This window comes from Phacochoerus africanus, chromosome X (genome assembly GCF_016906955.1).
Source record: "Phacochoerus africanus isolate WHEZ1 chromosome X, ROS_Pafr_v1, whole genome shotgun sequence".
Taxonomy (NCBI): Eukaryota; Metazoa; Chordata; class Mammalia; order Artiodactyla; family Suidae; genus Phacochoerus; species Phacochoerus africanus.
This window is the reverse complement of record NC_062560.1, coordinates 79,305,309-79,317,719: the sequence shown is the minus strand read 5'-3', so window position 1 is coordinate 79,317,719 and position 12,411 is coordinate 79,305,309. Positions and strand designations below refer to the sequence as shown.

Here is a 12,411-nt window from a genome sequence, read left to right as displayed (position 1 = left end):
TATGGCCAGGGGCTTTGGGGTTTAGTCTCCTTGAAGGGGACTCAAAGCCTATAACATACCCCCCTCTTTTTCTTGAGGGCCAAGTCTTCGTCCCCTTTGAATACTCTGCTCATGTCTAACTACCTGCCTATTTCCCTCTATGGCATTTGGGAACTCAGATTATAAGGGAAAGGGGCCAATAACTGCTCTAGCTCCTTCCTGCTGAACAGGGGCATTGTAGGGCTCTGGTTTCCCTCTGCCTGTTCTCTGTCAGGGCATTTCTGAAGAGGGAGGTGTGGCTTCTTGGGATGGCTTGTTCCAATGTTGTTGAGATGTTTGCTGGTTGATATCCCCATTGAATTATCCTTTGGAGACTTGCTTGTTGTATTCTAGAAGAAACAAACTTAAGAAGCAGATTAAAAGTCGAGGCCAAATATAAGCAAGGGAATTATTGTAAAGTAATGAAGCCACTTAATGCAGTTATATATTTAATGTAGGTGTAACAGACACAGTCAGAAACAATTGGAGAAGTGACTGTTTGAATGTTAATAGACAAAAGAAATTTCATTTTTTGAACAGGCATGAAACATAATTTGGACCTGGCATTTTGGGGATAATCGTTTCTAGGTAGTTAGTTGTCTACTTTTATCTAAGTAGATTTAGACTTTAACCATCAATATGGTATTGACTAATAAATAACACGAGCTATTTGTCATTATATGTTTTTATCTTTTCATTATTACAAGAGGGGTCCTTGAAAATGTAAGGTCACATCTCCCAGCTGCCAGCTGATGTTGCTTTGAGAATGGCTAGTGACATCAAGTGTGTATAAACCTTAAGTTCTTAGCAATACAAGCATTTGTCTAAAATTACTCCCAAAATAGTATCTGATATTACCTTGGATGTCTGAAACACAGCTATTTCATTTTGTCTTAATTTTATTTTTCTCCTAAATGGCTAAAGCAGATGTCACTGTTAATGATTTTATTGTTTTCCTAGACATGAGAAGAAGCAAGAATTTGGGCTCATAAAAATCTTTACCTGAAAATATCTATATTGTTCCATCAGTTTTTCCAGAGCACAGAGTACCTCATTTTTGAACTCCACCCTGAATTCCTTTCAGGGGGTGTTGAGGGAACAGCTACAGTGGTTCATGATTTAATCCATGTAGAGGCATGTGACAACTGTCAATCTCCAGTTCACAGGGATCCCACTGGTCATAAGTTTGACCATGATTTTGGGAGGCATTCCATGACCATTTTGTCCCACAGTGCTAGGAATGGTCACTCCCAGGTCAGGTGAAGATTTCATTGGCAGGTCACTCAATGTGCTGTTAATGGACTAGGCCTTATTAACAGCAGCCAAAATTTGCTGGACCACCTATTTTACTAGTCTGTTATGGTCAAGGAAATTATACCCTCTTGTTGCATTTTCTCATATCTAGAGTTACACTGATCTCATATGAAACTGTATGTTATTTCAGAGACTCAATTATAAATTTGGCTATGTAAGAAATAACAGTTTTGTAAATACAGTTACTAGAAAATAGTATAGTTGGTAGTATTAGTAAAATTATAAATAGAAATGTAAGTCAAGAGCTTTTACCAAATGCAGGCCAGTATATCCCAGTTCACCTGGCTTTGTCTGTTCTTTCTTTTTAAGGGAAATTATATACTGGTTTGTCCATAGTAATATGAATAGTGGCCTGAACAAAATTATATTTTTCCTAGAATAAATTACCAAAGGGCTGACTAATAACAGCCATGCAGAGAAGAAACCCACCAAAGTAAATCATAAGTACTAGCTGTGGGTAATTGACTGCAAACCAAACAATTAGATTGATTTTTAAAACTCACATAGGATCATGCCCATGATAGAAAGCATTTGATTTGTGTATAAAACAAAAAGAAACCGAACAGTGGAGGAGAGAGGACAAGATGGCGGAGGAGTAGAGGGACACACTCGCCCTCTCCCACAAACACAACAAAAAAAAAAGCACATCTACAGAATAAATGACTTGCACAGAACAGCAAACAATCACTGGCAGAAGAACCTAAACTCCAATAACGGCAAGAAGTTCGTGACATTACGGGGCAGAACCGGAGAAAAGAGGAGAGTGAGAGAAGGTGAATCTGAGCGGGACGGGCGCTCCCAAAAGGGAACTGCAGAGGAGAAAGGGATCCCGCAACCTGGAAAGTCACCTACACGGGGGAAAGATCAAATGAACCGGAGGAATCTCCAGATGCAGAGAAGAGTGTAGCAGTAAGTTGCAGTATGGAAAGCCGATCAAGAACCGAACGGACCATCTGAACTACGGGCACAGTCACCAAAAATTGAGACGCCTGGGTGGGTGCTGGACACCGAGTCCTCGGCTCCAGAGGTTAGTCCCCAGGGAGGGCCGGGGGACACCTGGGTGGGGGCTGGACACTAAGACTTAGGCTCCAGAGGTTAGTCCCCGGGCTGGGGGGGCGGGGTGGAGCGGAAACTGCTTGGGAGGTCTAGAAACCATTTGACGGGGCAGAGACTGCCTGTGAGACTAGAAAACAAAGCTGTCGCAGAGGAAGGGAGCAATACTCTAGGGGTGGGGAAGTGGAAAGCCGCATCAGAGGGAACCTGGGAAAAGAGCCTGGTCTGCACCCGTGCTGGGGAGAGGAGAGAAGAAGGGGTGGGTCCCCATAGAATACCCCCCATGCCACAGCAAGCTTACAGGCCCGCTAGCTAGCTGAAAGCTGTGCTTCCCAGTGCATGCCCTCCCCCCACCCCCGCAACCCCCTATGCTCTTGCCGAACCTGGGGCTGCCTGCCATCCAGGAGGGCTGGCCTCAACAATTGCCTGAAGCCTACCACCACAGGGGCTGTCCCTGCACAGGCCTGCTTGCCCTTTGGAGGGGCTACACTTCTGCAGAGTAGCACCAAACACCACTAGCCCCCGAGAAAAGGCCTGCAGCCCAGAAAAGCTAGAACAAGCCTAGCCAGGCAGTGAATAGATGTGCCTAATTCCCGGACAGTTTTTCTGAGTCGGGCTGCCCCAGGGAGGAGCCTCTTCGGTTTCCAATGGCCCTGCTACCCGCACAAGCCCCCAGGGGGTGCCCTAGTGGATCAGCTGCATAGGAATGCCAGCTCCAGGCAGGACTCCCTGCAGCCCAGAAAAGCTGCAACAAGCCTGGCCAAGCTGGGAAAAGATCTCAGACGGTCTTTCTGAGTCAGGTTGCCCTGGGGAGGAGCCTCTTGGGTTTCCAGTGGCACTGCTACCCGCCCAAGCCCCCAGGGGGTGCCCCACTCACACGGAATAGCTACTCAGCACCACCAGCCCCCTAGAAGAGCCCCTGCAGCCCAGAAAAGCTGCAACAAGCTTGGCCAGACTGTGAAACGATCCGCCTACATTCTCGGGCCAGACTTCTGAGTTGGGCTGCCCTAGGGAAGAGCCTCTTAGGTTCTCAGTGACCCAGATAGCTTCTCCAGCCTCCAGGGGGTGCTGCACTCCTGAGGAACAGCTGCCCAACACCACCAACCCCCTGCAAGAACCCCACAGCCTAAAAACACCAGAGCAAGCTCTGCATGACCAAGTGAAATCTGCTACCATCGTGGTGTGGACCTCCCAGTCCTGTCTGCCCTCAGGAAGTCCTCCTTTGCTTCAAAGAGACACTGTTAGCCCCATCAACACTCCAGAAAAGCCACACTGCCTCAACAAAGACTGACCAACAATGCCAGCCCTCAGGAAATATTCCACGGCAGTGACAAGGCAAACACTGCCCGATAACGGAGAGTACAACTCCCTCAGGAGAAAGAAAACAACAAGCAAGATGAAGAAGCTGAGAAACCACCCCCAGTCAAACCAACAGGAGAACTCACCTAAAACAGTCAACAATGAAACAGATCTCTGCAGTCTGACAGACCTGGAGTTCAAAAGAGAAATAGTGAAAATACTGAAGGAATGAAGAGAAGATAGGAACAGTAATGCAGATACCCTCAGAAAGGAACTAGAACATATAAGGAGGAGCCAAGAAAAACTAGAACATTCATTTGCAGAGATGCAAACCGAACTAAGGGCAGTAAAAACCAGAATGAATCATGCAGAAGAACGAATCAGTGATATGGAAGATAGAAAAATGGAAATCACTCAATCCGGTCAACAGACAGAAAACCGAATCCAAAAACTGGAAAGCAATATAAGAGACCTATGGGATAATATAAAGTAGGCCAATCTACGCATAATAGGAATTCCAGAAGGAGTAGAAAAAGATAAGGGGATGGAAAATATATTTGAAGAAATTATCGCTGGAAACTTCCCAAATCTAAAGGATACTGGGTTCAAGATACAAGAAGCACAGAGGGCCCCAAACAAAATGAACCCAAACAGACCCACACCAAGACACATCATAATAAAAATGGCAAAACTTAGTGATAAAGAGAGGATCCTAAAGGCAGCAAGAGAAAAACAGAATGTTACCTACAAGGGAACCCCCATAAGAATATCAGCTGACTTCTCCACAGAAACTCTACAGGCCAGGAGGGAATGGCAAGAGATATTTAAAGTGCTAAAAGGAAAAAATATGCAACCTAGAATACTCTATCCAGCAAGAATATCATTTAAAATAGAAGGGGAAATAAAAATTTTTCCAACAAACGAAAACTTAAAGAATACTGCAACACAAAACCCAGGTTCAAGGAAATATTGAAAGGGCTTCTCTAAACCAAAAAGAAAGGAAGGAAAGGGAAGAAAAAAGAAAAGAAAAAAAAAAGAAGAAGAGGAAGAACTAGGACTGAGGAAACCGCAATCAGAGAGCAGTCACTCACATAAGCCAGCATACAGATTTAATCATGAACAGGCCTCAAACAAAATAAAATTAAAAAGAAAAAAATAAAAAAGAGTCCTCAAAACCATAAATGTGGGCAAGGGATGTTAGGAAGTAAATAACCCTTTTTGTTTGTTTGTATGTTTCTCTTCTTAATTTTAATATAGTAATGAAGTGTTTGAACTTACACGACCATCAGGCTAAAACGCACAATTATGGGAAGGGGTTAGCATACTTAAAAAACAGGGCAACCACAAGCCAAAACCAAATATTGCATTCGCAAAAAATGAAAAAAAAATACACTCAAGCAGATAATAACAGGAGACCATCCAACCAAAAAAAAAAAGAAAGGAAGAATGGAGAACCATAGAACCAACTGGAACACGAGGTTCAAATGGCAATAAATAATCATCTATCAATTATCACCTGAAATGTCAATGGACTGAATGCCCCAATCAAAAGACACAGAGTGGCTGAGTGGATAAAAAGGCAAAAACCTTCAATATGCTGCCTACAAGAAACTCACCTTAGGACAAAATATACATATAGATTGAAAGTGAAAGGGTGGGGAAGAATATTTCACGCCAATAGACATGACAGAAAAGCAGGAGTTGCAACGCTCATATCAGACAAAATAGACTTTAAAACCAAAGACATAAAGAAAGACAAAGAAGGACACTACTTAATGATTAAGGGATCCATCCAAGGAGAGGATGTCACTATCGTCAACATATATGCCCCAAATACAGGAGCACCCAGATACATACAACAAATATTAACAGACATAAAGGGAGATACTGATGAGCATACAATCATAGTAGGAGCCCTTAATACCCCCCTCACATCAATGGACAGATCCTCTAGACAGAACACCAATAAAGCAACAGAGATCCTAAAGGAAACAATAGAAAAGTTAGACTTCATTGATATCTTCAGGACACTACATCCGAAAAAAGCAGAATACACATTCTTCTCAAATGCTCATGGAACATTCTCAAGAATCAACCACATATTGGGACGCAAAGCTAACCTCAATAAATTTAGGAGCATAGAAATTATCTCAAGTCTCTTCTCTGACCACAGTGCCATGAAATTAGAAATCAACCATGGGAAAAGGAAAGAGAAAAAACCTACTGCATGGAGACTAAACAACATGCTACTAAAAAACCAATGGGTCAATGAGGAAATCAAGAAGGAAATTAAAAACTACCTTGAAACAAATGATAATGAAGACACAACCGCTCAAAATCTATGGGATGCTGCGAAAGCAGTGCTCAGAGGGAAATTTATAGCAACACAGGCCTTTCTCAAAAAAGAAGAAAGATCCCAAATGGACAACTTAACCCTCCACTTAAACAAACTAGAAAAAGAAGAACAAAAAAGACCTAAAGTCAGCAGAAGGAAGGAAATTATAAAGATCAAAGAAGAAATCAATAAAATAGAGACTCAAAAAACAATAGAGAAAATTAATAAAACCAAGAGCTGGTTCTTTGGAAAGGTCAACAACATTCACAAACTCCAACCCCTGGCCAGACTCACTAAAAAGAGGAGAGAAAGAACCCAAATAACCAAAATTAGAAATGAGAAAGGAGAAATCACAACAGATACAGCAGAAATACAAAAAACCATAAGAGAATACTATGAACAACTATACGGCAACAAGTTTGACCATCTGGAAGAAATGGACAATTTTCTAGAATCTTACAGCCTGCCAAAACTGAATCAAGAAGAAACAGACCAACTGAACAGGCCGATCACTAGAAATGAAATTGAAGAGGTCATAAAATCACTCCCTACAAATAAAAGTCCAGGACCAGATGGCTTCACAGGTGAATTTTATCAAACATATAAAGAGGAACTGGTGCCCATCCTCCTGAAACTCTTTCAAAAGGTTGAAGAAGAAGGGATCCTCCCAAAGACATTCTATGATGCCACCATCACCCTCATTCCAAAACCAGACAGAGACACCACCAAAAAAGAAAACTATCGCCCAATATCATTGATGAATATAGATGCAAAAATTCTCAACAAAATTTTAGCCAACCAAATCCAACAACATACCAAAAAAAGTATACACCATGACCAGGTGGGGTTCATCCCAGGTTCACAAGGATGGTTCAACATACGCAAATCAATCAGCATCATACACCACATTAACAAAAAAAAAGTCAAAAATCATATGATCATCTCAATAGATGCAGAAAAAGCATTTGACAAAGTCCAACATCCATTCATGACCAAGACCCTCGCCAAAGTGGGTATAGAGGGAACATTCCTGAATATAATCAAAGCCATTTATGACAAACCCACAGCAAATATAATCCTCAATGGGGAAAAACTGAAAGCCTTCTCACTCCAATCTGGAACAAGACAGGGATGCCCACTCTCACCACTGCTCTTCAACATCATTTTGGAAGTCCTAGCCACAGCAATTAGACAAACAAAAGAAATAAAAGGCATCCATATAGGAAGAGAAGAGATCAAACTGTCACTGTATGCAGATGACATGATACTATACACAGAAAACCCTAAGGACTCAACCCCAAAACTCCTTCAACTGATTCATAAATTCAGCACAGTAGCAGGCCATAAGATGAACATTCAGAAGTCAGTTGCATTTCTGTTTACCAGCAATGGAATATTAGAAAAGGAATACAAAAATATGATACCTTTTAAAAGTGCACCTCACAAAATCAAATACCTCGGAATACACCTGACCAAGGAGGGAAAGGACCTATATGCCAAGAACTATAAAACTTTAATCAAAGAAATCAAAGAAGATGTAAGGAAATGGAAAGATATTCCATGTTCCTGGGTTGGGAAAATCAATATTGGAAAAATGGCCATCCTACCCAAAGCAATCTACAGATTCAATGCAATCCCTATCAAATTACCCAGGACATTTTTCACAGAACTAGAACAAACAATCCAAACATTTATATGGAACCACAAAAGACCCAGAATCAGCAAAGCAATCCTGAGGAACAAAAACCAAGCAGGAGGCATCACTCTCCCAGACTTCAAGAAATACTACAAAGCCACAGTCATCAAAACAGTGTGGTACTGGTATCAAAACAGACAGACAGACCAATGGAACAGAATAGAGAATCCAGAAATAAACCCTGACACCTATGGTCCATTAATCTTTGACAAGGGAGGCAAGAACATCAAATGAGAAAAAGAAAGTCTATTCAGCAAGCATTGCTGGGAAACCTGGACAGCTGCATGCAAAGCAATGAAACTAGAACACACCCTCACACCATGCACAAAAATAAACTCCAAATGCCTGAAAGACTTAAATATACGACAGGACACCATCAAACTCCTAGAAGAAAACATAGGCAAAACACTCTCGGACATCAACATCATGAGTATTTTCTCAGGTCAGTCTCCCAAAGCAACAGAAATTAGAGCAAAAATAAACCCATGGGACCTCATCAAACTGAAAAGCTTTTGCACAGCAAAGGAAACCCAAAAGAAAACAAAAAGACAACTCACAGAATGGGAGAAAACAGTTCCAAATGATGCAACCAACAAGGGCTTAATCTCTAGAATATATAAACAACTTATACAACCCAGCAGAAAAAAAGCCAATCAATCAATGGAAAAATGGGCAAAAGACCTGAATAGACATTTCTCCAAAGAAGATATACAGATGGCCAACAAACACATGAAAAAATGCTCAACATCGCTGGTTATAAGAGAAATGCAAATCAAAACTTCCATGAGATATCACCTCACACCAGTCAGAATGGCCATCATTAATAAATCCACAAATAACAAGTGCTGGAGGGGATGTGGAGAAAAGGGAACCCTCCTACACTGTTGGTGGGAATGTAAACTGGTACAGCCACTATGGAGAACCGTTGGAGATACCTTAGAAGTCTATCCATAGAACTTCCATATGACCCCGCAATCCCACTCTTGGGCATCTATCCAGACAAAACTCTACTTAAAAGAGACACGTGCACCCGCATGTTCATTGCAGCACTATTCACAATAGCCAGGACATGGAAACAACCCAAATGTCCATCGACAGATGATTGGATTCGGAAGAAGTGGTATATATACACAATGGAATCCTACTCAGCCATAAAAAAGAATGACATAGTGCCATTTGCAGCAACATGGATGGAACTAGAGACTCTCATCCTGAGTGAAATGAGCCAGAAAGACAAAGACAAATACCATATGATATCACTCATAACTGGAATCTAATATCCAGCACAAATGAACATCTCCTCAGAAAAGAAAATCATGGACTTGGAGAAGAGACTTGTGGCTGCCTGATGGGAGGGGGAGGGAGTGGGAGGGATCGGGAGCTTGGGCTTATCAGACACAACTTAGAATAGATTTACAAGGAGATCCTGCTGAATAGCATTGAGAACTTTGTCTAGATACTCATGTTGCAACAGAAGAAAGGCTGGGGGAAAAATGTAATTGTAATGTATACATGTAAGGATAACCTGACCCCCTTGCTGTACAGTGGGAAAATAAAAAAAAAAAAAAAAAAGAAGAAGAAAAGTAACCATATGGTCATGTCTGGCAGTCTTGGGATAGCTGTCTACTTCTGAGGTAGTCTTTATTTTCCTGGGATTTGCATTTTTCTTTTTCTTATTTGAACCTTATTTTGAGTTTGGAGTTCACTGTATAGACCAGTCCAAAGCAAGGCCCTTCTTAAGAGAGAAATATAAATTTGAGTTAATTTTTCAATTTCTTTCTGCATATGGCCCTTAGGAATACCTAAAAAGAATCCTTTTATCTCACTTGGAGACAGTCTTTCAAATGATAACCTTCCCAGTACATATAGGGCATCTGATATAGATTATAGCAATCAGCTTCAAAAACACACCTAGAATATTTTCTTTAAAATTCAATTAAATTTTACAGTAATGTAACATAGAAGCAAAGAACTATCCAGGGTGAGTTTCTAGACACTAAACAGTAAACTCAGTAACCTTAGAAGAAAATTCATATTCATGGTCAAGGTCAGAGCAGATATTATTTACATTTCAGGAGACAGTTTTTATTTACCTAATACAGCTGAAGAACCCAGAGGACTTGAATTTTTGGAGGGACCAGGCAATGAAAAAGGAATTCTTTTTTTCTTTTCTTTAGGGCCATATTTGTGGCATATGGAAGTTCCCAGGCTAGAGGTCAAACCAGAGCTTCTGCTGCTGGCCTACACCACATCCACAGCAATGCAAGATCCAAGCCATGTCTGTGACCTACACCACAGCTCACAGAAACACAGGATCCTTAACCCATTGAATAAGGCCAGGGATAAAACCCACATTCTCTCCAGCATCCTCATGAATACTAGTTGGATTCATTCCGGCTGAGCCACAATGGGAACTCTAAGGAAAAATGTTTTAATTTTACCCACAGATGTAAATAGACAAATTGTTGCTCTTCATTAAGTAACTCAAAAGGAAAAGTTTCTTCTTTTTTTTTGTCTTTTGTCTTTTTAGGACTGCACCCTTGAAACATTGAAGTTCCCAGGCTAGGGGTCAAATCAGAATTATAGCTGCTGGCCTACACCATAGCCTCAGCATCTTGGGATCCAAACCACATCTGCAACCTACACTACAGCTCATGGCAATGCTGGATCCTTAACCCACTGAGCAAGGTCAGGGACTTAACCCACATCCTCATGGATACTGGTCAGATTCGTTAACTGCTGGGACACAACAGGAACTCCAGAAAGGTTTCTTATATCTGAAAAACAAAGATCAAAAGCCAGTGATATGTTAAACAAAAGCCACAAAATTATAATCATACTTAGCTGTTTTTATCCCACTTGTTAATTTTGTTCCGTACAACTCCATTTTTTTTTTATTAGTTTTGTTGATATTGCCTGATGATTGAGGACAATAGCAACTGATAATTTTAAGAAGTCTGTGAGGAAAAAAAAAATTGTCTTATATTACTTGTCCAGCAAAACAGGTGTCTTGATTCCTGGAAATTATAGAAAGTATACCCCAAATGGAAAACACATTTTTAATCATTTTTGTGGGGGCCTCAGCCCTATAGCTAGGGCCTGGCCCACACTGCAGCATCAGCAGCATGGGGTGGGTGGTTCCCAGGAGTGGGTGCTAGCACGCCCACCAAGGCCTAGTCCCCAGTCATTTGTCCTGCTGCCTGCTCACCTCAGGCTGCCATGGCTTGGTGAGTGAGGTGGACAATGCGGTAGCAGCAGCAAGAAAAAGTTCAGTACCTCCCATTTATACATCCCCCCATGAATAGCCAGTCTTAGGTGAAAGATGGAGAGCAAACCCTCTAGGGAGGAGGGATTCCTATCTTGATCTGGGTATAGAGCACCATTAATATGTTAGAGTCATGGTTTTCTCAGTCCCTGTCACTGTAGCAAAGCATTGGAACAGTGGACATTTTACACATGTATTAAAGTAAAAATACATTGTCAGAGAGAGAGAACTTGCATGCAGGTTAAAAAAGAGGGCCTGACTTACCCTGCAATTGTCTTTATATCCCATAATGTGGACCTGAGTGGAGACCCATTTCTCCTGCCCCAGCCCCCTATGCCATGCGTAAGAGCTGAGTGTTTATGATCTTATGTGGGCCATATTTGATCTTCTGATTGGTCTTGGGTGGGATATCTTATTTGCATGGGGAACAGATTATATAGAGACAGGGTGAGGAATAGGTCACATTCCTTCCCTAGTAGGGAGTGAGCAGCATAGTTTGATCAAGGTGGGGGGAAGGGCATTAAAATGAGACGTGTCCAGGGGCTTTGGGGTTTAATCTCCTTGAAGGGGACTTGAAGCCTATAACAAGGTCATATAATAATTTTTTTCAAGAAAATCTACTAAATCTTGATAAGAGCAGAATGTATATGTGGAATTTGAGCCACAACACACACCCTGTCTCCAACTTCAGCTCATCATGTTGGGAGATACACTCATAGTGGAATCAGCCAAGAATATAGGATTCTCTACCCATCATCAACTTCCAGCCTTGTGTTACAAGGTCTTTCAGGGATGGAAGAGCTACAAGTATGTCTTACCTATCTTGGTTCTGTGTTGCAGAAGCTCTATTCAAGGCAAGACTAATTTTGGGAATCCCTTCCTCCACCCAGGCCTCACTCATGGGGTGTTAGCTCTTCTTTTGGTATGGTAGGTCAAGAATACTGGGATTTATTTACCTTCACTTCAGATTACTTATAATGTTGGAATTCCTTAGTAAGGAGGCAAACTGAGAAATCCAGAAGCTGCCATCCACTTTGAGCATGAAACAGGAATGTCTGAAAGTAATAAGCTACTATCAGCATCACAAAGTCTGGAGCAATGGCTGAAAGATTTTACACAATGATAGAGACAAGTTGTTAAGAACAGAAAATTCTGAATCTCACCCCTTTATCAGGCTATATTTAGAAAAAATTGTGAGGATGTTTAAGCCTAGGAAATGCATTGAAGACAATGCAAATTTTGGTGATAAGCAATTCTGAGGACACTGCTAGACCCATGAGAACAAAAAGACAAACCATAGACCAGCTGGAACTTTAGCAGAGACAATCAGAGAAAGAGACAGCCATAAAGACACTTCTGGGGTTAAAATAAGAGAGAAGGACCACAGATGCAGTTAGTTGGAAATAGGAATTAGTGGTAGGAGCTTGTGGA

The 12,411-nt window shown here is 41.4% G+C and overlaps 1 pseudogene; it reads right to left on the bottom strand.

Annotated features, from left to right (window-relative positions):
• Positions 1-11,881, bottom strand: part of LOC125118074 (60S ribosomal protein L36-like) — a 45,873-nt pseudogene extending 33,992 nt beyond the window's left edge.
• Positions 11,882-12,411: the final 530 nt, after the last annotated feature.